This window comes from Zosterops lateralis (genome assembly GCF_965231275.1).
Source record: "Zosterops lateralis genome assembly, chromosome: 10".
Lineage (NCBI taxonomy): Eukaryota > Metazoa > Chordata > Aves > Passeriformes > Zosteropidae > Zosterops > Zosterops lateralis.
In genome coordinates, this window is record NC_139770.1 from 25,181,445 (window position 1) to 25,206,129 (window position 24,685).

Below are 24,685 nucleotides of genomic sequence, written 5' to 3' on the forward strand. Positions count from 1 at the left end.
CAGCAGGGAGGATCTTAGGACGGGGTGTGAAATGCATCCTACTATAGCTAACAGGCATGACAACAGAGCTTCTACCCAAGGAAAAAATCCTGCATGACCTGTTGCCCCTCAAAACAAGGGGCACAGTGTGTGACTGAACCATGTCCTGTGGCAGGAGCAGGATACTCTGACTAAAAGTTGGATATCCCAAACTTCTAGAGGTCAATGGCTAACTAGACACATGATGACAAATCAGATGGTGGGTGCCCAGAAATTACCCAGGGTCTATAAATTGTACAGCTTAAACAAACCACTGCATTGTGAATAGCTCCTGTCACAGTTTCTGTGTTTACCCCAGCTGCTCTCTGGCCTATTTCCCCTCTTTTCTCACAGCACTTTTTATCTCTGCATCTCAGACATCACATTGACAACAGGCTGGTCCTCTACAACCAACTGTGGGGGAGCAGTCAGCCCTTGAGACCTTAAACTGAAGTACACAAAAGCACTCATTGCTGTATTCAAGCATGAGAAACAAACCCTTCATTAGAGGATGAGGGTGTGCAGTCTTATTTTTCTGACCAACCAACCTTTCCCGTTTTTCAGAGCAGCAGAGCAGGGGTTAAGAGAGGTGGTATCAGTGGACTGCAGACGACACCACGGGCAGCCAGGACACTTTCCACCTCCACACCACGAGTGGAGAATTTTCCAAAGGCTGGTTACACCCAGCAGACAGGGTACAAACTCTGCTGGCCTTTTACCAACCATGAACAGCCGCTGAGAACCACAACCACATAAGAAACATGCCAGCATCATCTTAGGGAACTGCATAAAGATCAGAAAGACTTGAAGGAACTGCCTCACAAACTGGACTCTCTAATGAGGACATCTCTTTTCCTCACTGCACCTCTCTGAGGAACATGGGAAAAACAGAACTGGCAGCTGGACATTACAAACAGAGCCTCTCTTCTGGGTCTGTTGTGTGTGAACTCAGCCAAAAACACACCACCAAGCCACCTTGGGCCCACACACATATGAATTCTTCTGACAGTACCCACCAGGGACCCAACAGAAATCCTTTTCCATTCTAGCTTGCAACTTCTGCATGAGAAATTGCATTTGGGAAAATAATCATTTTTATGAATCTTTTAATTACACCCTCATTACGTAGATACTGATTTTATGTAAATTGCAACTTTTTTTTCTAAAACATTAACAATCTTATGAGGTAATTCAGCAATCATAAAATTAGTGGCAATCAAAATGCCTGTGACAATACAGTAAAACTTTTTACAGTTCTCCACCTACATTCCCTATGTCCAAAGAAACACTTATGAATGTATGACCAAAAAAAATTATATCACAAGGAGAGAAAGGGGGAAGAGCTACAAGAAATATTCGCCTAAAACTCCTGTGTAGCATAATGTTCAAGATAAACAATTACAAGCCAAGGAAATAGTCCACTATTTAGGACAGAATGAAATAGAAAATAAAAATAGAAATAAAAGAATAGAAATAAACAGAATAGAAAAAAAAAAAAAAAGAAAAAAAAATCATCCATAAGTAATATAAGATGCCACACAGAAATTACTGGGGTAATTGTGGTCCTATTGACTTCTGCTGTATCACAATTTCCAGACCCATCAGACAGGCTGCTGCTCTGTCAATTCTTCCAGAGTACACAAAAATCCATTTGTCAGAGAGGATGCTCCAGGTTTACTTCAGGATAAGGAACTCTGAGTGGTTTGAATAAATATAAAATATAGCAGTTTCTTGAGTATCTTCTCTGTAATTAAATCTCCTACTCTGGAAGAAAGCACTGAGGCAGACATCAGGAAAGCACCAGCAGATGTTTAGGACAGTGATACACACAGAGGCACAAAGCTGGGGCATTTTAGAGCTTTTGGTTCACAGCTTTGGTCACCTCAAAGCTGTGTTGAGCATTTCATGCTCTCATGAAGACTGGACAAGTGAATATCAAACTGAATTAGCTGCTGGAGCAATGAAGAAACTCATTATTTTACCAAGTCAGAGACAAAAAAAAAAAAAAAAAAAAAAGTATAAAGCATCAGTAAATACACCAAATATCTTCAACTTAAAAAAAATACTGAAACACATAAAGCAACTCAGTCTTCTTCAGTCTTAAGTTCCAACAATAACAGGCACAAAATTCTTCAAGAACATTCACTGTCAATAATTAAGCCATCACAACTCAAATCCAGGAACTAAAACAGCGAGCAAAAGAAAAGCTCTCAGCAATGCACATCTGCCTAAATGACAGCAACTTCCAGCTTCTACACTCTGCATACCTGAGTGCACAGGTTGAAAATGCAGGTTAAAGCCTAGATCTGAAAAAAGTATTTCTGATCTATTACCTAGTGTTGTGTGCCAGGTGATCAGATAGCAGAGCTCTACACAAGCACTGTCCTCACAGTGCAGTGCCCAGAGTCTCTTCAGCAGCACAGATCAGTTCTGACCTTTAAAAGGAGGCACTTATTTCTGCAGTAACATCAAAAGACAATATACCTTACTGACCGTGGACAGCACACTGCTACACACAGGACAGCTTTCTTCTTTGTGTTCTACTTTCCCAGGTGTTGGTACTTGGTCAGAAACCAGTAATATCCCTTAAGAAGCCTCAGACTTCTCTGAAATGTGAAACCTACCTATCTTGTACAAAATCTTTAAACCAAAACTGAACAAGCATAGAGCTGCAAGTTCCCATTGCACAAGAACAGCCACAGAAAAAGAAGAAAAAAAAACCAAAAACAAACAAGGCAGAGACAGAAATTGCAGAACACCAAATGAGTTCAAAAGAGACATCTATGTCAGAACTGTAAGTCAGTTAACATTCTTTCTTAGTCCTGAAGATGGGCAAAACAGAGACCACTTACCATTTTCCAGTATTATTCTTTAAGTTAAACAGATAACAGTTCAAAGCATGATTTGAAGCTAGATTCGGTTGTATCTTCATCAAGAAGAACTCAATACCATAATTACATTTATCCAGTGGGTGACTGAGGGCAGGAGCCCCATCTCCCACCACAATGAATCACAGTGTGAGGAAGCCTTGGTCACTCTTCCCAGAGCACTGCCTCACTGAGCCCTGCCTCACCTCTGTGAAATCCCCTGCAGTGCCCAACAGGCCTGGTTAAAGCGAATTTATACTCACACAAGCACAGACTAATACACTTTACAATGAATCATTTCTTTACTTGGTTACACATGCTGCTGAGTTCCCCTTCAGTTTAGAACTGCAATATCAAAAAGATCTTGCAAGTTTTCACTAAGTCTTTATTTTGAATATAGTGACTTTTTAACAGAGTGTCAGTTACTGGCATTTGAATTTATCTGGGCCGGGGGGGGGGGGGGGGGGGGGGGAGGGCGTGTCTCTCCTTCACAGTGATGTATCCTCCCTGATGGCGCTCAAGGTTCAGTAACCCAGTAACCCTCCTACTAATTGTATCTTACAAGTCAATCTGATTGGACTTGTGAGACAAATGAACTTTTTTCCTTACAATTAAGTCAAAATTAAGAGCAAAAGATTGTCGACACTTACTGGCACTGGAAAATTAAGGACTTTCCATTAAAGCACTAAGGAATAGATAGTTCCAGATGGGAAGGAATCATTTGCACTATTTAGGATCAACAAACAGAAACCTAAACAAAAATGATTCATTTTTATTTCCCCAGAACGTCTCAATTGGTTTTCCCCTGCTCTGTCACCTTCAAAAGAAATGCCTGGGGCAAAGCAGAAGGGGAACACATCACTGTTAAGGAAGCTTAACAAAAAGAGGCTGCTAGACAGCAAATTTTCCTCTCACACTCTGCCAGACAGCCAGTCAGCCAGTCATTCTCTGACCTGAGGGCAGTGTGCTGAGATGCAGACTGGCAAACTCTCTGCTAAGGGAGACCCTGCAATGCCCTCAGCACTCAGGGCTGGCTGCCAATGCTGATCACTTCTAATGACAAGTGTAGAATAAGAAAACATCCTAGGAGAGGCTCTGGGCTGGAGGATGTGCTCTGTCTGGTACTCTACGGTTCAAAAAGCACAAAGTTCAAGGCTGAGTGTGAGCGTTTTATCAAAACAGCAGTGTTTTTATGATTGCAGATGACTCACAAACAAGTGCTTAGATTTGCTTTATATTGCTCCACAAACACAGAGTCAAGTGAGCAACGGTTTCCAGCTCATTTCCAGTTCCGATCCAGCACAGGGCACGAGTGATTACCCAGCTGGCTCAGCAGCTCCAGAGCTGGGGACAAAGAACTCAATAGTTCCCACTGAACAGACTCATCCATATGAAGATGCAACCCCTCCCAGGGCCCACAGATCACACCAGTGTTGCAGCTTTCCTAACTCTGGTTCACTCCCTGTGGCTGACGGCAGGGAAGAACTGGAAGCCGTGGTCACAGAGCAGTGCTCCTCTTCCCAGAAATCCTCACCCACACATGCATGTGCAAGAAATCCTCACCTACACATGAAGTGTGAGGCCCAAAGGCTTCAGCTGGGCCAGCCTAACCACTGAGCAGTTTAGGTAGGTGCAAATAAACCCAACACAAGCCCTTGTGACACCTACAGAGACGTTTGCAGGAGCCAATGAACCCCCAACCAGCCTGTCTGCCATCCCTGCACACCCAAATTCAGCTTTCCACATCCTAAAACATGCTGCAAGCAATAATAAAATATTTGATTCTGCATGGATTTTCATTACATCTAAAGCATTATTTTAGGACAGAGGTCTGAGGGGCAAGGGCAGGGGCATTAATTGCCAGCAGCACAGCAATTCCTGTACCTGTGTCTTTGGTCTTTCATCACAACACAATTACATCCCACACTTTTGTCTTTTAAGCTGCTCCTGAATCTAGAGTTAAATACTGGGCAGAACACAAGGACTTCCTCTCGAACAAAATTACCCCCACACCATCACTTTTAATAAAGAAATCTTATATTTGTTCAATGAGACATTTTCAGGCATTCTAAAGTTTATGACGTCCTTTTTCATGATTTCTCTCTGATTGCCTTAAATTCTTAAAGGCCCAAGGTGCATAAGGACTGACAAAGCATTTCCTCCGAATTCAGGAACACCTGAACATGGCCCTTACTGCTGATGCATTTTCTATTCACTGGTGTGTCATAGATATAAAAACACTGAAAAACTCCAACTAGTTCCACCCAAAAATTACTACATGAATAAATATTTACCTGCATTTTAAACAGAGAAATTGAGTCCTCATCCTGTTTCTGTGAAGATCCCATCACGATTACTGAGTTACTTGAAGTGTTATTAGTAGCACTACTTGTGACTTCTGTTTGCTGTGATCTGCATAGTCTATTTCCTTCACCACTTTTCATGTCTCCATGTTTCACTTCCCAATTACATCCTGTGAAACGCCTAATATGGTGAAACTATGCAAATTTACTTCTTCTTAGTTCTCAAATTCTGCTTTTTGTTGTGCTCATATTTGAATTTATACAAATGACAGCATAGAGCTAAAAAGTAAGACTGAACAATTTTTCAGTAATTAATTACTGTGAGCCATTTTGTGAAGGTGCTGCCCACGCTGCTCCAGGTATCACTTGAAAGGCTTTGTTCTTTATGATTAAAATAAACTCCCAAGTGTGGATTGCAAGACACTGAACCAACACAGAACTATCTGAGTATTTTACAGATATGCTTCTGCAGTCCAAACTGCTGTTTGATTCCAAATATTACCACATCACACATAATAACAGCATTCCATCACTAACAACCTGTATATGGTAAATACTATCTGAAACTAGAAGTAATCACTAAGAATAGTTAGCTCCTGTGCTAAAGAAGGAAAAATACAAGCATCTAATAAATGCAGTTTACCTCCAGCTATATCCAACACTCAAAAGCAAATCCATTCAGCTCTTTTAGATAATAAAAGTGTGCATTTTAATCTGTTTTTGTTCCCCATTCCCTCTTCTTTCAGGTAGTGTGGCCTCATAGAAAAAGTATTTAAAACATGAAGCATAATTTCTGCATGACAATTTATAATACTACATAATTGAAGAGCTCCAAATCTGGATTAATCCCAGGCTAGAAGCAAGGGAGTGCTTGGTTTCAAAGACAAACAAACAAAACCCTAAACCCACCAAAACCAAAAACACCCCACAAAAAAAAACAAACACAAAAGACAATCCTGCTGTTGTCAAACCAACAGTTTAAATCTGAATTTGGATCCAAAAGTCAGATTTGAATAGTATTCACACATTTTACACTGCCACTGGACATAGCACCTAAAATTACAGAACACTTGCTGTAAGAACAAAGTGACCGACCCAAACCCTTCTGTGTTCCTCAGCTCAGTAATTTAGACTATACAGCATTTTCCGGCTTCCCTTGCTAACAAAAGGCTTGAGTCCATTCACCTGTTCCATAGGCTTATTCCTGAGAGAAGCAGAAGTGTTTTGTGGTGTCAGGAGCCCTTCAGACAGAAAGTGCCTTTCGCATTCTGAGAAGGAGCAGAGCCTGAGCAGTGCTGGAGCCCCAGGAAATGACACATTCTCTGACATTTCCAGAGGCAAGGTGTGCAAGGATGAAGGAGAGGCAGCAGATACATTACAGTCAATGCATTTATCCTCCTGCTATCACTCAATTATGACACCAGTATTTACACCACTTTTTGGCAACAGGCATCCAAAGCCCACCCCCTCCCAGACAAATGAACATGAGCTCCTTCTTTTCCCAGAGCCGATCACTGGAGACTCTTTTGACAACTTCACATCATTCTGCACCCCAGCCTGTTGGCAACTCCAAACTGCAGGAGCAGTAGGACACAAGGGATGTAAACCTGGCACACAGAAGAGCTGCTGCAGCAGCAGCAGCATCTGTATTTAAGAAAGCAATTATTAAAATATGACAAAATCAGACACCAACAAAGTGACCCTTGCAATTGAACACAAAGGCTTTTCAGTTTTCACACAAACAAGGACAGTTTGACCAAGACAGAAATTTCTCAACACCATACTTGATAGCAGAAGAGTGATTTTCCAAGGAAAAACTCAAAAAATATTTCCCTAAACTCCTTTCAAATTTTCTGCCAAGATAAGTGAGAAAGAAAACAAAGCCCCTCTAAAATCCTATTTTACTTTTCACCAGTACTTTGCAAGAAAAAAGTACATCACAGAACAACAGAAAGTTTAACAACAAACCATTTCATTTACCACCACACCCCAATACATCTTTTTTGAGCTTAACCGGTCTGTTAGTCACCAAAATGTAGATGCCTGAGCCAAAGGTTTCAGGAATGTTGCCATTTCTGAAGAACCCTTTCTGTATAAGGGGTCTAACCACTGCCTCTTTTTCAAGAAAATGGTCATTACATGGTAGAAACCCTTTATTGCTGCACAAATAGAGCTAAAAACCACCCAAAGAGTAGCGTGCTACTTTCCTGGCCAACAAGTCCCAGTTAAATCAACCATGAAGAAGCAACTTAGGGCATCAAGAGAGTGGAAAACTTCCACAGAAATTGGTAACTATTGGTCTGTCTCTTTCAAGCTTTATCAGCACAGCACACAGCCTGCATCTCTCATCCTCCTGAGGCAAAAACCGCAGGAATCCACCTCTAAGCAGCAATATACCCGGATTTTAAACACTGGCAAGTAGTGATGAGGAGACAAAAGAAGCCACCAGATGCTGAAGGCCTCTATAAATCCTGTAGTTGCGCACAAAGAAAGTTGAAAGTTCTCTAACTATAAATAAATCTGAAAATTCAACTGTGGTTTGTGAAATTCACGTTAAAAAGAAAGTAACCTGAGGATACTAAAATGATGAGCTGCAGAGATAGGCTAAGGCAAGAATTGCTCTGCCATCTCATAAAATTTACCTAGCAGTTAACTGGAACAGAAGTAACTCAGAGAAAACAGCTATAAATAGAAAGGGGTTAATCATTCAAATTTCTATTCCCATGACAACAATACACTAAAGACTAACTTTTTAATCTTATGATATGATGCTTTAAAAACACTTTAGCTGCTGCACTACCATCTGCCTCTACCTACTTTTTAAGAATAATTTCTCCTTTATTTTTTTAAATGCAATAAAGGAGATTTTCTTTTGACAAAAACATTTTCACCAACAGTCATCAAAGCAAGCCTGTGCATCAGCTGGAACAATTAAATGTGGTCACTTAAATTGATTTTTTTTTAATGGGGCCACTTAAAAATACACTTACCTTTTCTCCAAGCTAATATAAAGCACATAAAATGTATTTGTCATTGATTTCAACTACCAGAGCTGCTACAAAGTATTTTTCAATTAAGTGTTTGCATTTATCCTAAAGCAGCAGAGAAACTTAGAATTATTAAGGTTGGAAAAGGCCTCTAAGATGACCAGTACAACTGTTCTCCCAGCACTGCCAAGACCATCACTAAGCCTTGCCCCAAGCATCACATCCACTATATTTGTTCAAGGACATTAACTCAAGTTTACCATGCAAAGAGACCAAAGAAAGAAAACTGCCTCACCCTCGATGCACAGATATAAACACACCAGAATAACCCAATGTCTCTGAACTCACACAGAGCCTGTGACACACTTGGAAATAGAATCTAATTATTATAACTCCCCAGCCAGTGCTTTACTCACAGTATTTCTCACCCAAGTAAATTAACGTTGAAGCCTTTTAAGTTAAACCAAATGGAGTACAGGAAATAATACACAGAGAGAAGTTCTTTATTTTCAAAATGTAGAAACAGATAAGGACACTTGTCATTTTGTGGTGCCCAGCAAGTTGACTATAAAGTGAGTTGTAATACAGCATATTTGCAGTTTTAGAAATTAGGACAGCACCCAATATATGCATTCAGCTTTGAAAGATACAGAGCTGCTGCAGATCTCCATTGACTACTCTTACAAGAAACAGTGAGCAAGTTACTTGATTGTGGTCTTAAAATTCTTCCAGCTTTTTAGGTTACATCCTCACATTCTTGCCAAACTTGCTTTTATGGAAGAACTCTACTAAACAGCCTTCCTTTTTATGCAGAACTTTTCTGCTCTTCCCTCTCACTGCAAGTCTTCATGCACCAGATTTATTTACAGTGCTCAGAGAAAACAGAAGCTCCCAGTTATCAAAACGGACTGCAGAATGCGAATAAACAATTGTTATGCATTTATGTTAACTGGACACTGATTTGCACAGAATGACACTGAGTATAGAAAAAATGGTATTCTAACAGTTAAAGCAACAATTCAGCAAACAAAATGTTGCTGTTGTTATTATTACTCAGATAAAAATAGAGTTAGGTCATTATTCTGAGCTTACTAAAAATTTCAACATAGCTAGAGGTCACCTAATTCAAGGGTAAATAAACATTTTTACTAAAAAAATATTATCTCCCTACATTATCTCACTAGTAGCAAATGTAAAAAAGAACCTCTGAAGTGCTGGGGAAGTCAAACTGGCCTAGCATGAAGACTCTCAGTATTCTACACATCTGAAGAGCCGTATCTCTATCTTTAAACACATGGGAAATCTTGCAATTGTTTGCACACAGCTTGTAAAAAATTATAAACATAATAAAAACATTTAAAGTTAGATACGTAATCAAATGCAGATTACTAGTGTATTATAAAGTGGGTTTTTATTTTCAATAAAATAGAAAAGTATTTTTGTCAAAAGCATTGTATCTGTCTTACATGGATACTAAAAAGCAGCAGAACAATACCAGCTACTGAGCACAGATAACGGGTCCCTCCTCATTTTTATTATTAACAACTGAAAGGAAAGTCTCTTTTCTTGCAAGCAAGTTTTGTGCCAAAAATTAATGTACCATTTGCTGCTGACAATCTGCCAGACTAATGTTTTTCTTCACTCCAGAGAGTTCAGAAACTACTACTCACTTTCCAGTCAGCATTCATCACAGATCCTTCCCATGAAACGAAAAACAAGGCAGCTCTTCTACAGACACACACACACCTCAGTCATTACTACATGTAAATAATTTAAAACCCTCCAGCAGAAGTACACAGGCGTTCTTCACCTCCTGCTATTGTGGCTCAATCCTCAATTTCACTTCAACCTGGCATAAACCAGAACAAAATCATAGAATCATTTATGTTGGAAAAAACTCTTAACAGTAAGTTTAACCTGTAACCCAGTGCTGCCAAGCCCAGCACTAAACCATGCCCTGAGCGCCACATCTGCACATCTGTTAAATACATCCAGGTGATGTATGCTGAGTGTACCACTTCCCTGGGCAGCCCATTCCAATGCTAGGTAATGCTTTTGGTGATGAAACTTTTCCTAATATCCAACCTAAACCTTCCCTGGTGCAGTTGAGGCAGTTTCCTCTCATCCTATTACTTGGTGCATGGGAAAAAGCTGAGTTTCACCTGGCTGCACCCTCCTTTCAGGTTGTTGTAAAGCTACATTATTGTAAAATTGTAAATCAAGCTGTGGCTGCCCCATCCCTGGAAGTGTCCAAGGCCAGGCTGGATGGGGCTTGGAGCAGCCTGGGAGAGTAGAAGGTGTCCCAGCCCACAGCAGGGAAGTGCAATTGGGTGATCTTTAACCTTCCCACCAAAATCATTTTAAGATTCTACATTTCAAATTTTACTTCCTACTAAGTCTTAACTTGTAGGAATTCAGTCTTGTAGGAGGAATTCAGTCTTGTCCATCACCATTAATTAGTAACAAGACTAACACTCCACTGTGTCTGCTCACATTCTGATGCTGCCATTGCCTGTGCCCATATGGAGAGCATACACACACAACGTCTCTCTCTTGCTGTGTTTACACCAAGCACTAACTCTTCTTTGTTTAGAGGATCCCTGATTAGGACTTAGACAATCCTCCTTAAATATCTTATGTCTTGAATTATATCCTTAGCAGGGCATAGAGACAACCAAACAGTAAATTCAGAAAATCTATCCCTGTATCAGAAACAAAGTAAGATGCTCAGCACTAAAAGTCAGAAATACAAATACTCCAAGCCCATGTAATTTTCAAACCCCAATACACAATGCATGCAATGGTGTGAAAATCCCAAAGGCCTTCCCTTCCTCAGCAACACCTATTTCAGTCAAAAAGGGAACTGGGAAAAAAAAAAAAAAAAAAAAAAAAAAAAAACTCACAAAAAACCCCAAACACAAAAAAGAAACCCAACACCAGCAGAGAGTAAATAACATTGTCACGTATGGTTAACACACTTAAATTCTTTGGGGGTTGGGAGGGAAATAATGGGGGATCTGGGGAGAAGGACTAACTCAAGAGTAGTAAACTTAGAGCCATACCGCAAAAATAAAAGAAAAAGTAAAAAAACTGGGAACACTGAAAGGTAGATGAAGTGGGGAAAAGTACAGGCAAAAGGACCAAAGTACTCTTTAAAACCAGAAAAGGAATCTGAGACATAAAGCCAAGCAAGAAGGGGATTCAGTGCCCAGTGCAATTTTCAAATAACATTTTATGAGCTTCTTTCTACCAAGTTAACTTTGTACTTAGCCTTGTGAGTTTTTGCTGGCAACAGTGACCTTTGTTTACCTGTAGCTGCGTCTGTACCAATGGTTTGGACACACTAACTACAGACCAACCTGCAGTCAGTCTTCTGGAGGACTAAATAGCATTGTTCACATCACTGACTGAAAACCATCCTTCTGCAGGACTCAAAAGCAGGATTTTTTGGCTGTTATTTGTAGTGACACAAACATAATCAGTTTTTGAAATCACAGACTTCATATTCCTCTGTTTTGAACATTTTATACTCATAAATATCAAATTATTAACTGAAAATAACAGCACATTTCAAAATCAGTTATCTTTGATCTTCAATTATCTTCAAAATCAAGTTATCTTTATTTTAAAAAATAAAATGATGCAACAATATCAAAATGTGCCTTCCAAGCACAATATTTACCAAAGATAAAAAAGCTATTGCTCAATTGTTAGCTCCCCTAAGAACCTCAAGCAGTAAAAATGTTATCAGTTATTCTATTTTCTAGAGATTTTGTACAGTGTTCTCGAAACCTACCTACTCTCATTTTTAAACTGCTTCTGGTACTCTGTAGCCACATACAAGGACACTTCTACATTAAATGTGTCACAGAACCAGCAGGACTCTGAGCCTCTTAGTGTCAGGTTAATGGTACAGACCACCAGCTATTGCACAGTCCACATAACAGCTTCCAGAAACAACTGGCTGTTCTTATGCTTATTTTTAAATTATTTAATTGCCCTGATACTTTCTGTGCACAAAAATGACTTGCAGAAACACCAAGAATTAACAAACACTTCACAGCAACACCGTGCCACAAAACCAAAGGCACAGCAGTATTTTTACAGATTCTTGTGAACAGAAAGTTTCACCACAGAGCTTCACGTGGCCTCCAGCAGACTCTTTATCTGTCTCTGCCAGCCACACCAGCTCGTGCCCACACTCTGCCAGCTGATGCCAGCTCCAAACTTACACCCTCCAATCCATCTCTGAATTCCCTCAGGTTTTTTAAATCCAGTGGATAGATGGTGCCTGGGGGCAAGGAGAGGACAGGAATGGTCTGAAGTGAGAGCAAGCAGTGCAAGCCTCTTAATGGACTACACATCACTTAAAACTGTCCATTAGTTCCAAATTAATGGCTCTGCTTTCTGCTTTGCATACAATATGGGTGGGAAAAGCCCCAGAAGAGCACTGTGAAAAGAAATTTAAAATCAACCTACACCTTTAGTAGTCCCTAAAAGCGAACTCAAAAAGACAGCTATGAGAAGACACTGATTACTTGTATCTTACAAAAAGAAATTAGAAATAACAGTGCTGCCACTGTTCCTCCCCTTACTAGTAAATTCATGCAAAGACAAAACATAGCATCACATACCAGCACAAAAATTAAAGTCCCAACACAGACTTTACTCCCAATCATCACAGTTTCTGGAAAACAGGAACAAAACTCATATTTATATAGCCAGTAGTGAAGTAAAGTACTAAAAGATCCTTTATCAACCTAATATGGGAAGTACGACTGGTCAGCTTTACACCAGCATATAAAGCTGAGCCACACAAGCAAAAAACTAGACATCAATATTTCTGATATAGTTCCTTGAAGATATTTTGATGCTGCTATTATGATGAATTCACAAAGCTATTCTAAAAAATCAGAAAAAAGAGTAACTGCTTTTGTAAACAAAAGCAAGATATTCTAGAAACACAAAAGCACTCTTTACAATTCAATTTAGCAAAAATTTAATGTAACACTACCTATGAAAAATGCACATGTTTAACAAGCTTGAAAAGAACAAAAATAAGCTGTGAGTAGCAAATGTACATCTTTTCTGTCAGGAGGAAGTTATAGTACTCCTAATTCTTATGCTCCTTTAAAAGTACATACTAAACATACTTCTATATATGTAGATGTAGCTCCAAAGGCAGAAAATTACTCCCGAGTTCAACTAATTCACAATTTTAAGTCAAGAGCATCTAAGGCAAGAAATTGATACAACTGCCCTTCTCCCTTTTTAATGAACTGAAAAAGGTTTGACCAAAAGCCAAAGCAGGGAAGTAGCAAAGGCAGGTGAAGACAGCCTGGATCCTCTGCTTGTGTACAACCAGCTTCTGAAAGACTGGGCCCTGCAGCAGGCTAAAATTCAACCTTAGCTGCCTAAAAGAAGCCAAAATCCAACCAAGTAACAATGCTCACCCACAAATTACCAGTGGGGAAGCAAAACTGCCCCAATCCCACTTCTCAAAGGAAGCTGGTTTTGACACCTCAGTGTTACTCTTTGTTTCTTTAATCTTCTGAAGCCAGTACGTAAATTCAATTATGTTGGTACCTACATATCCACAAGCATTTGCACATGAGGACCTCCTCTGCAGTTCCTAATTTATGTAAATGAAACTGCATTCCTGAATTTATTTCCACCAAAGGCTGAGATAAAAAGATTTACCCATGTAAATTTGATAGACTAACACGGATTGGTCGATGTTGCTTACAAAATACCTGATACTTCAGGCATTATCCAGATCCATGTAACCTTCACCTTGAAGGTTCCTCAAATTGTGATTATTTCAAAAGTTACCTGCTGTTAGTTCGGGATTGTAAGTATACACCTTACCAACCCAAAGTAAAACTTTGTTTACTAGTTACTACTAAAATAAATTACAAAAAAAAAATTTAATAAATAAATAAATAAATAAATAAAGTTGAATTTCTAACATGACATAATTTTTGCCCCTAGATCTGATTTAATTACCAAAATAAAACACATTGAAACTTTCACACGTGAGTGGCTGGAAAGACAGGCAGCACTGCCACAAAACAAATAGTTTAATGCACTGAGGCATTAGTACTGAATTTCTAGCCTCCATGATCCAAAGTCCTCATGAGATACAGTATGTAACACTGTGTGTGTCAGCCCAATAGTACTGGTTTGAGGAAAACATACATTCACTAAAAAACAAAAACAAACCCCACCAAAACAAACAAGCAAGCTTTTCTATGCATCTGTGGAAATGATGCTTATTTCAGATTTTTCTGTCTTGGACTGCTTCCACAGAAACTGCCAGTTGGGAAAAATGGCAAACTTCCTATCTTAGTGGTCTGCTGCTCCCAAGAGTGGCAAGTCAGAAAGTCCAGCTAAACCAAAGCAGCCCTGTGGCCTTTGGATAAACACAGCATCACATTCTACAGCCCAACAAGCCCTGTATTTATTTTCAGGTAACCTAGCTGATGGCAACCTTTAAAGAACCAAGGGCAACACTTCAATGTGTATCTTTAGATATGTGAAAAAGCACTTAAACTGCTCGACCTGTGTGCCCTGGTCACTGAAACACAACAGCAGCTTTCTAGCTGAACAGCCAAAACACCGGCCTGCATTTGCACACAACTTCTAAATAACAACATTCCTTCCTCTGCATTCTCCTCGGGTATACAGCCTTCTAACAGTTTGGATTTTTACTGGATTTTTGGTTTAAATAGAGCATGTAACAGACATATGCAACAAACTTTAAAGGGAACAGAGCAGTGGAACAGGATATGTTCTCTCTTCACTACATCACAAAAGTCAAAGAAAGATTTTTTTAAAATTTTTTTAAGAAGGCTTTCCTACACTAGAATTTGGAGTTCTGCCAAAAGTCCACAGACAATTGGAGAACCAGTGAATTCATGACATCAGATATACCAAGGAAGTGAAACCTGGTTGAACGGAAGTGATTTTTACTCAAGAAAAATAGATACTTAAATAGACAAAAAACAAAAATATTTTAAGACCACATATGGAGGAGATATCTTTGTTTAAAGAAAAGAAAAAACAAACAAAAAAAACCCCTACACACACAAAAAAAAACAAACTCCCCCAAACATTCAATCAATGTTAAAAACCCCACTCAAGCATGTTTCCAAGGCAATACACATCAAAACATTCTTGACATTACCAATATCCCTGATATTCTTTTTAAAAAGGCCAGTAAACCAGCTACCAAAGAATTTTCGTTCAGTAATCCTTTCCTGAATCCCCTCTCTCCTGAAAAGCATTGCTTGCTGGCATGACATTCTCAAAGCCTGGAAACCACCACCAGTCTCAACTGAAGCTTCCAGATCAAAGTTTCCAGGTGACCTGGTGATTGATTCCCCAGCCAATTTAATGCATTCCACTAGACTGCACAACCCTTTGCCAAGCATATGGATGGCCAATATTCCTTTAGATGCAATGTTCCTAAAAGCAAGCATGCTCTAAAGTTTTATTCCCCCTTTTAATTATTCTTTGAAGGCAGACAGCTGTGGGAGTCTCTAGCTAATACTGTGAAACACAGGCCAATCAAATTTCTCCCACATCCTTCATGCATTCATCTCACTTCAAACCCTGAACTATGGTCCTGAAAACATAAATTACATGTTGCTGGGGTTTACAACTTCAGGAACTTCCTAAGCCTGAATGAAGTTCAACAGCAACAGAATAATGGCAGTAGGGACTTAGTACCTGATATTTACAGTTATGGCTACACTTGTCAATTCCTAACGAACAAAACTTGTCAGCGTATCTAGTGACAAGACAAGACTGTAAGTGCATAAAGTTCGGGGGAAAAAACAAACATCAAAACAAAAAAACCCGACTCCCTACACCTCAGTAAAACCTCAGCTTTCCGGATTTTGGAAAGTGTCCAGCATGAGCCTAAGCACACATGTGTTGGAGCTAGACAAACCAGCGAGTCTGGCATAAAAGGTTTCCGTTTCTCTTTCAGGAACTCTTTAGGAGTAATGAAGATTTATTTCCCCCTTACACAGAAGCAGCTCCTCGTCTGTGGAAGTCTGGCTGTGTGTTAGGAGAGCACACGATGACAGCAGTGCCAAAGCCATCGCTCTGTGCGCCGCCCTGCACAGCGCGCGAGCAGCTGACTGCAAACACATTTCCCAAATACTGCTTTGCCATACAAATTCCTGCGGTTCCGAAGGAAAACAACGCTCAGAAACCCAGCTGAAAACAACCGGGAGTATCGAGTAATAGAAACACCACTTAAAATTCACAGAGAAATCACCGACAGTTCTCATCTGAGGAAAAGGAGAAAAAAAAAAAAAAACCACCAAAAAACAAACAAACAAACAAAAAAACACCCCACCAGACAGAGCACAAAGCTTGTCCGGCGAACGCTCAGGGGGAGCAGGCTCCGCGCACCCCGGGACCGTCCAGCCTCCCCCGAGCGCCGCCGAGCCCCGAGCAGCGGCGGGGCCCCGCACCGGACCCGGGGCGCCGGGCACTTGTTGCGGGACCGTTCCCGGCGCGCTGGCGCACAAAGGCGCCCGCCCGCCCGCCCGCCGCACCGAGCCCGGCCCTTCCCAGCCCAGCCCTGCCGGCCGCCCTGGGCCCCTTTCTGCTGCCAAACGGCCGCGTCCCGCCGAAACCTTCCCCCGCGCGGGGAGGGCGCGGAGCCGCCCGCGCAGTTGAGCAACCGCGGTGTCGCAAGCGGAGCGGTGCCCTCTTCCTGCGCGGCTCGGCGCCCGGGGCGTGGAGCCACCTCCAGCAGCGAGCTGGAGGCCGAGGGGAGCCCCGCCGCAGCCACACCGACACCGAGCGAGTGTCGCCGGTCCGTCCCGTCCCGCTCGGAGGGCGGCCCGGGCACAGCCGGCCCCACACACCCACCTGCCTGCCCGGGCAGCGGCCACCGCCGTGTCCGCGCCGCCCCAGCCAGCGCGGCGGCGCTGGCGCCAGCGGGGAGCGCTCCCTCGGCCGGCACCGGCGCTGCACTCCGCTGGGGTTACCAAGGCGATGGCTTCGCCCTCGGGCCGCCGCCGCCAACCCGGGCCAGGCTTTCGCTATCAAACCGTGGGTGGCGGCCAATGGCGCGGCGCAGCCCGGGAATGCCGGAGTTGGCCGCGCCTCCGGCCGGGGCTGCGGGCGGGCGGGCGGCGAGGAGGGCGGGGGTCGCCTTTCCCCCGCCCCGTCGCAGGCCGGGCCGCGGAGCCGGTGGCGAGACCTCCTGGAGCTCTGGGAGCGCGGACGGACGCGAGTTCCACTCTCCCCCGGCTCGGGCGCTCCCCGGGCGCGGCTCGCACTCACAGCGCCCCGCAGAGCCGCTACCGCAGCCCCAGGCAGCCCCGGACTGCGGGCACGCTGGAAAAGCTCAGCCTAGAGCGTCTTTCCCGAAGAGCCTTTTGGAAAACAGCAGGAAAGAGCTCCTTATAGCAGCTTATTGCCTTGCCAAGGAATTCCCTGATACATCCTCATTTGAAGAGTCTTGGTGCTGAGCTGTCAGGAATAGTTACATGGAAACTAATACCTATAAAAGGGGTTTTCTAAGGCTTGAGATAAGCAATCAAAGGAAGGCAAGGTAGAATGTAAGCAGTAATGAAACAACTTTTGCACGCTGCGGGGCCGTCCCCACCCACTGAAATCAGCAGCAACATTCCTGCCGCCTTTAATGAGCATAGGGCGAGGCGTAGCACATCCTTGTCCACAAAAAGTATGATCATATAATGCATATTTTAACATCCCTATGCTAATGATCATGCTGTATCATTAAGCTTGTCTATTTTAGTGTGTTCATTTTTCCAGTTATTCCAGTTTTGAAAATGGATGGATGGATTTACTTCCTAAACTTTCCTTGCTGATTTTCAAGGCACTAAAACTCCATTAAATTTGGATTTAAAAATACCTAGGAAATGCTTTATTGCTTTTTCCAAACCACACAACCAACCACAACATGGATTAACTGGAAATCTCTGGGAAGGACAATGATCTCCCCTATTACTTCAGCAAATGGGATTTTTGCATGAATGGTGATCATGCAATACTACCTCTAGGCAAATCTCAATGGAAGGGCAGAAGTTAATGAGAAATCTTGCCTACCGTGTGTCAGTTGTCTTCACAGCCTGTCTGTCGTGTATCCATTAACAGCTCCCCTTCCTGCTTTTAACCAGTTCCTTAAGTCTGCTCAGTACCACAGGCATTTGCTCCTGAACATCATGCTGCTACTTCACACCACAGACTGTAGTAACTGCACTTGACTTCCTCTCTTCCAGGCGGGAAAAAAAAAAAAAAAAAAAAAAAAAAAAAAAAAAAAAAAAAAAAAAAAAAAAAAGCCAGTAGAATTCAAATGAAACCGGTTTATCAGGCAAATATGCAGCTCATACAAATGGATCGTGTTCTACATAACAAAGTCTAATTCAGCATCTTGAGTCACTTGTTTCTTCTGGTTAAAGTTTATATTGCAATTGAAATATATTTCTGAAGAAATAAGGTATTAATGAAATCCAGTACTGTAAAAAGTCCCAGATACGCCGTTCAAATCGTTCTGATACTTGTGGTTTGGACATTAAATATTCCAGACAGTCTTGGCTTAGATGCTGAAACCTTGGCTCAGTAGTTGACCTCACTGATGACAAATGGGTTTGTGACTGGAAAGGCTTGATAACGTTTTTTTTAAAGAGAGCTATTTACTCTGGATCTTGCGACATTAGGTGGTTGTTCTACAGGATCCAGTGCAGTCTTTGCAAAGCATAAGCCAAGTATGATGTGAGAGACTTACTGGTCTGAGCAGAGGGCTCCAATCCAGAGGCTTGTAGCCCTGTTTACTATACTGCCATCTTTTCAATTGAATAGTGACACCTTGAAGTGTCCATCATATATAAAGCCCCAAGCACTTTAAAACTGTCTTGTATAGACAATTTCTGTGAATAGACTCCACTGAAACCTGATCACACTGAGTTTTTCTCCAGGGTTGTAATTCCTGATTTCAATTTTCCTATCTATTTTCTGGTTTATGCCTCCAAATACAATCTCAGTATTTAGCAGGGGGAATAAAGAGATCTCAATCGGTAGTTATTAACATATTTCAGGTTATAGTTGATCAGCTTAAATGATATTCATGTTCTTGTCACACATGAGTTGTTACAGACAGTATATGCAATATCGATAAGGAACTTGCCTTGAAATATCTTAAAGAAATATTTTTATATCCTGTGTGGCATGCAAAAAAAAACCCCACCAGAACTTCAAATAGCATTTTAATTTTCAATTTCCTTATCTTTAGATTCCATTCCCACCCCCCTTTACAGCACAACAAATGTTCTATTATTCTGCCCCCCAGGCTATTGTTACATGTGTTCTCAGTAGAAGGAAAGGGTTTTGTCTGAAAGGGCTGGATCTGAGTCATGTCTTTGCATGTGAAACAGCTGTACACCTAGGGCACATTCTTGGTTGCTTGAAAATGTGTCATTTTCAGTTTTTTGGGTTTACGCTCTTTGAATCCTGTGCCACTGCAGCGATCAGAAGACAGGAACTAAGTTGTCTCTATTTGCAAACATCACAGAACCGTGGCAGCAGACCCAGACATTAAAAAAAGGCAAGTGGAAATGCCATGTTAAGGATGTTTGGCCTGAAGCAGAAAAAAACATTTTGAAAAAAATTGAAGTTTTTAAATCTAAAAGACAATGATCCAGAACACAGGAAAATACTGGGCAGGAGATGCTTAGATAGAATTCATTAGAAAATTTAAACACTTATAAGCAGCTTGCTACTGTCCGATACTGTGATGCAATGGCAACATCTACAAACCAAATGAGCTTTGGGCAGTTAATGCACAGGAATGTTTTCTGGTGAATACAGAATGACATGAGAATCTCTCATCAGTAATTCTTTTCTTTAAAAAAAAAAAAAAAAAGTTATATTCAAAACTGTGAGTAATAGTAGAGAGAATAATGGTCACTTTACACAGCACGGTCATCCCTTTGTCAGCTTGCTGCCTACTGCTGTCCAAATAAAAGGCTTTAGAACATCTTGTGTGTGACAAATAACATGTCACTCTCTTCAGCAGTCACTAGAGGAAAGCCAGTTTAATTTATAACATTTAAAAATAGCTAATAGTTAACAAAACTTTCATCTCCCCTTTGAAGGCCCTCCTTCATCTAGACTAGAAAAAATATGTCTCCTGTTGCCTAAAGCAACAGGTTGTTACTGTTTGGAAGACGGAATCATTAGTCACAGAAATTTAAGAAGTGTTAATAAACAAGTGAATAATACTGGTTGTGACTATTTCAAACCACATGTTTAGTAAAAAAATCCCAAGAATCAAGTTTAACTGTCAAAGTCTATATTTAATCTCCTGAAGGGAAAACACTAAGAGATTCTCAATTCATTATTTCATGCCCTAGGTTAAAGTACTGCAGCACATATAAATGATACGACAAAGAGGATAAGGTATGTGGGTAGCATGGTTCTGTCCCAGCCTCAGCTAATAAATACAAGTTGGCCTCCTGGACCTCCCCCATCTCTGCAGTTGTTAGACAGCCCAATCTGTGAAACCCAAGCTGGCCACTGCCATGGGGCCTCTGAGGGTGCATCGAGAAGTGCTCATGGCACAGAGAACCACAACACCCCAGTGCTGTGAGCAGGACACTCCCCAGAGGAGCCCTGTGCTCCAGCCTGGGTGTCTGTAAAAGCCTCCCTTTGTCTCTCACGCTGACTCCGGTGCAGGGGAGGCAGCAGCAGTAAACAGCCCCAGTGATGTTCAGCACCAATGTCAGACAGAAAAGGTGCTGGGTTTGGCTAATGAAGCAAAGCCTGCAGCAAGAACAAGCAGCTTTTAACAGTGCTTTGCTAAACCAAGTTATTTAACGTGAGTAAAATTCAGTAGAAAAGTTCTCTGAGAACCTAGAGTGTACATTCAGGAATCAGAGAGGCAAACACCTCTGTCAGCTGCAGCAGCCCCTCAAATCCAGCTGCAGCAACCCAGGCACCATCCTGCCACTTCCCTGTTCTGCTTCCCCCACTGAATTCTGTAGCTGAGGCCTCTCATTTTAAGATTTTAAGCCTAACTTAAACAACACAGAGCCACTTGAAATACAGGGCCTCTTCCTCAACCTCCCTGACCTCTCAGACTGCTGTGCCACACCAGAATCACCAGCATGTCAGCTGATGCACCCATCAGGGCAGACACAGCCCTGCTGTTAACTGGTGGGCTCAGTTCTTCCTGCTTTCCCCTGCTCAGACAAGCTGTGTGAGCTGGTGAGCAGCAGCAGGTCCGAGCTGGAGGGAGGCCTGACGCCACCAAGGCTCTCCTGCTGGAGCATGGGCTGTGCTGGTGACCCCACAAAACACAACTGCTTCCCTGGGACACTCCAAACCTCGCTCCTGGCTGGGGAACTGCAGAGTCCCTCTGCACTGAGGCAGCAGCTGTGCCAGGAAGGGCTGGGAGCTGAACCCCCCACCCCACCATGGAAATCCACAGCCAGAAAGCACATGGTGCTATTGCTCCCAAAGCACAGAAACCCCATGGACAGGAGCTCCTAGGCAGGCACTTTGAAATGGTGGCAGTTTGATCAGTTTATGCAAATTCTACTGTAATAAAGCAGCAAATTTTTAATAGCACTAATCTGTAGACAAACTGACTGAAAATACTTACTGTCACTAATTCCATACTATACCCAATGTATCTTTTTCTGCATTTGTTTTGGTTTCTGGGTATGGTCTCACTTTACAAGACAGCTTTTCCATGAGGTATGTGGAGCTCCATTTGTATCAGCAAGTGAAGATTAAAAACACCTACTCAGAATTAGGAAGAATAAGGCCTTTACAAGAATCAGCAACATCCTGAAGCACCAACTGACTGTCCTGCTACCTTCTCCCTTTACATACAAACAACTCTGCGTAGTCTCTCATTTTTCCAGTTTCCTAACACAGACTTTGTAAAAATAGTTGCATCAATATAAAACAAATTCTTTCATCCAAAAGGCCAGTGCCTACTAGAACAGGATTTCTGTCCACATGTAACCTCACATCCCACACAGACAAGTCTCCCACCAGCTATCATTTCCTCTGCCTACATTATGGGCCTGAACTTATAACCAATATTAACATTTTATTAGCATAACTGGATTGTTAGAAATGTCAGTTTTTAGATGAGGCACCAAGTTCCCTTGTGTTATTTCTATTGACTTTTCTAATCAAATACAAAGATCCCATGACACATTTTGACAAAAAGTAGGGCACAGCCAGCTTATTTATTCTTTTACTAAAAATAGGCTTCAATGTCCAGCAGGTTGCAATGTGTGAGACAGCACTGCAAGTGTAACAGCTGCTCTACCTGCCTCAATACATCTGTGTTACCAGCCCCTCTTTGCAATCTGCTAATCACCAAAATCAAACATCAGTCTTCCCAAGGAGTTCCCTTTTGCTGAAATGCTTACTATGATTAGGCTAACCAACAATTGGAAAAGGAATAAAATATCTTCTCATCCTTACAGGAGGAGTTTCTGATACCCTTCCAAGCCCAGCACAGCATGTTCTACATCTCTTGGGTTAATGGCATATTACTATTCTCAGCCAGAGGCAAAGACTAGAAAGAGATTCATTACAGGAAATCCATCTCTCTCTCAGCCTCTTTGCATATTTATTTTCTAGCTGGGCTTTTTGTTAAAGCAATTCTGATAACAGAGCAGATGTGACAACTGTGAAAACCAGTAATGATCAGGAATACTATTGAGGCTGTCACACTTTTTAATGACTGTGGATATAAAACACTGTATTTTTTCAGAATTTCACCTTGAGGAGACTTTCAACTGATGTTTTATCAAGTTTTCTTAGAGGAGATCATTGTCCAGCCACAATGGTGTAAGTCACAGTTAGCAAGAATTTGTTTTGCCAGAGCTGCCACAAGAGAGAAAACAGTCTTTATCCCTCCAAGCACACTGATGCAGCTCTCCTTTGGGTCAGACACATTTACTGACCTGCAGTGTACAGCGGGCATCAGCTTAGAATTTGGCCATGTGACTTTGCAAACCATGAAAGACTTACTCCAACCCAAATCTTTCTTTATCTCACGAGTTACGTGACGTGCAAACCAAAGAAAGAGATAAAAGCAAATGTCATCTATTGCTGCTACCGTAAGACACAGGTACTGCATTAAGATTTCACTAGCCCATGGAAAACATGATCAAAACTATAATTTCATTGCTTATAGCCACTATACCTACACAGCAGGGCAAACTAAAAAAGTTGTTGTGAAATTTAAAAAAATGTCTAAGTACTAGAAAAAATGACATGCTACATGCATCATCATGCCTCAAAAATACCAATTCAAACTACAAATGGACTATTATTTTGAATCTCTATCTAAAATATCAGATTCTAATTTCTTCCCTCTGGTGACTGTATTGTAATTTTAATACTATTGATGAGTTTCTATTTTTAAAAGGACTACCAAGAATACATATATATAGCAGACAGGCTTTCAAAAGGCATTTGCAGATGTCTTATTAACTATGTCTCAAGTCTAATACTGGTTCATGTACAACTAAATTCAATGTTTACTCTTCTATAAAACTGTCCTACACTAAATCAGGACAGAGACACAAGCACACACTGAAATCGGTGAGAAGCAAGAATGTTCAGTTCCCTGCTGCATCAGACAGAAATAATTTCATCTCACAGTTCTACTAAACTTTTGATAATCCAGAGCCATCCGTCCCAGCCAAAGCAGCAAAAAGCAGTGCTCTGACACATTTCAGAGCATTGTTATTAATGGGCACTGCACAAGCAATGCAGGAGAGATTCCTGGAATACTCCTAAAATGCCAGTACATTTTTTGAGGCATTGCTCTGACAGCCTTTCGTTGCTAGACAATCCAGCCATCCTGAATCAGGAAGACTCATGTTATTTCTAGGAATTATATTTTAGACAGTTTCTTTGAGCTACAGATGCATCATCCTAATTTTCAGTCTAGGAGAGCTAAAATTACAAAGTCTGGCAAGATGCCATCAGAAAAAAAATTTAAAAATTATTGCAGTGTAAGATTACCAGTATATTATTATTCCTTTCAAAACTAAAAATTAAGACTGCCTTACTATTTTGGAAACTCCATATTTTGTGCTGAATCACTTTTTACAAGGTTTCCAGGTATTGATTAACCAAATCAAAAACTGTGTGTTTCACCCACTTTCCCTGGCAGTCTATCACAACAAGTCGAAAGTTTCATTTACATGACTCATATGCCTTTAGATTAAACAACTATGCAAATGATGCCAAGTCTTTGTTTATCACAGCTTTGTCAGCAAAACAAAATCATCCACCAGGTGAATCATGAAATTACTGTCTGTGTGGATGAGGGAAGCAGAGATGCCAGCTGAACTTCATGCTTCCCAATCTATTTCTCCTTCTCGTCTCCTTCACTTTGTGACTGCAGCCCTGCTCATGTGAGCAGAACTCTCCCTGCCTTTTCTTCAACACAGCTCACTTGGCTGCAGTTCAGAAAGTCCTCTGGGCACAT

At 41.4% G+C, this 24,685-nt stretch overlaps 1 protein-coding gene across 4 annotated transcripts in view; it reads right to left on the reverse strand.

The window, feature by feature from the left end:
- PIK3CB (phosphatidylinositol-4,5-bisphosphate 3-kinase catalytic subunit beta) overlaps window positions 1-24,685 on the reverse strand; it is an 88,847-nt gene that overhangs the window by 51,786 nt on the left and 12,376 nt on the right. The window contains exon 2 of one of the 4 annotated variants that reach the window (XM_083869000.1): window positions 18,271-18,436. The exons of 1 other annotated variant lie outside the window; for it this stretch is intronic. The gene's annotated coding sequence lies outside the window, so the exon portion shown is untranslated. Of the gene's footprint in view, window positions 1-5,179; window positions 5,299-17,064; window positions 17,128-18,270; window positions 18,437-24,685 lie in introns of those variants that run through there. 2 more of the 4 variants (XM_083869003.1, XM_083869002.1) reach the window with 2 other exon arrangements.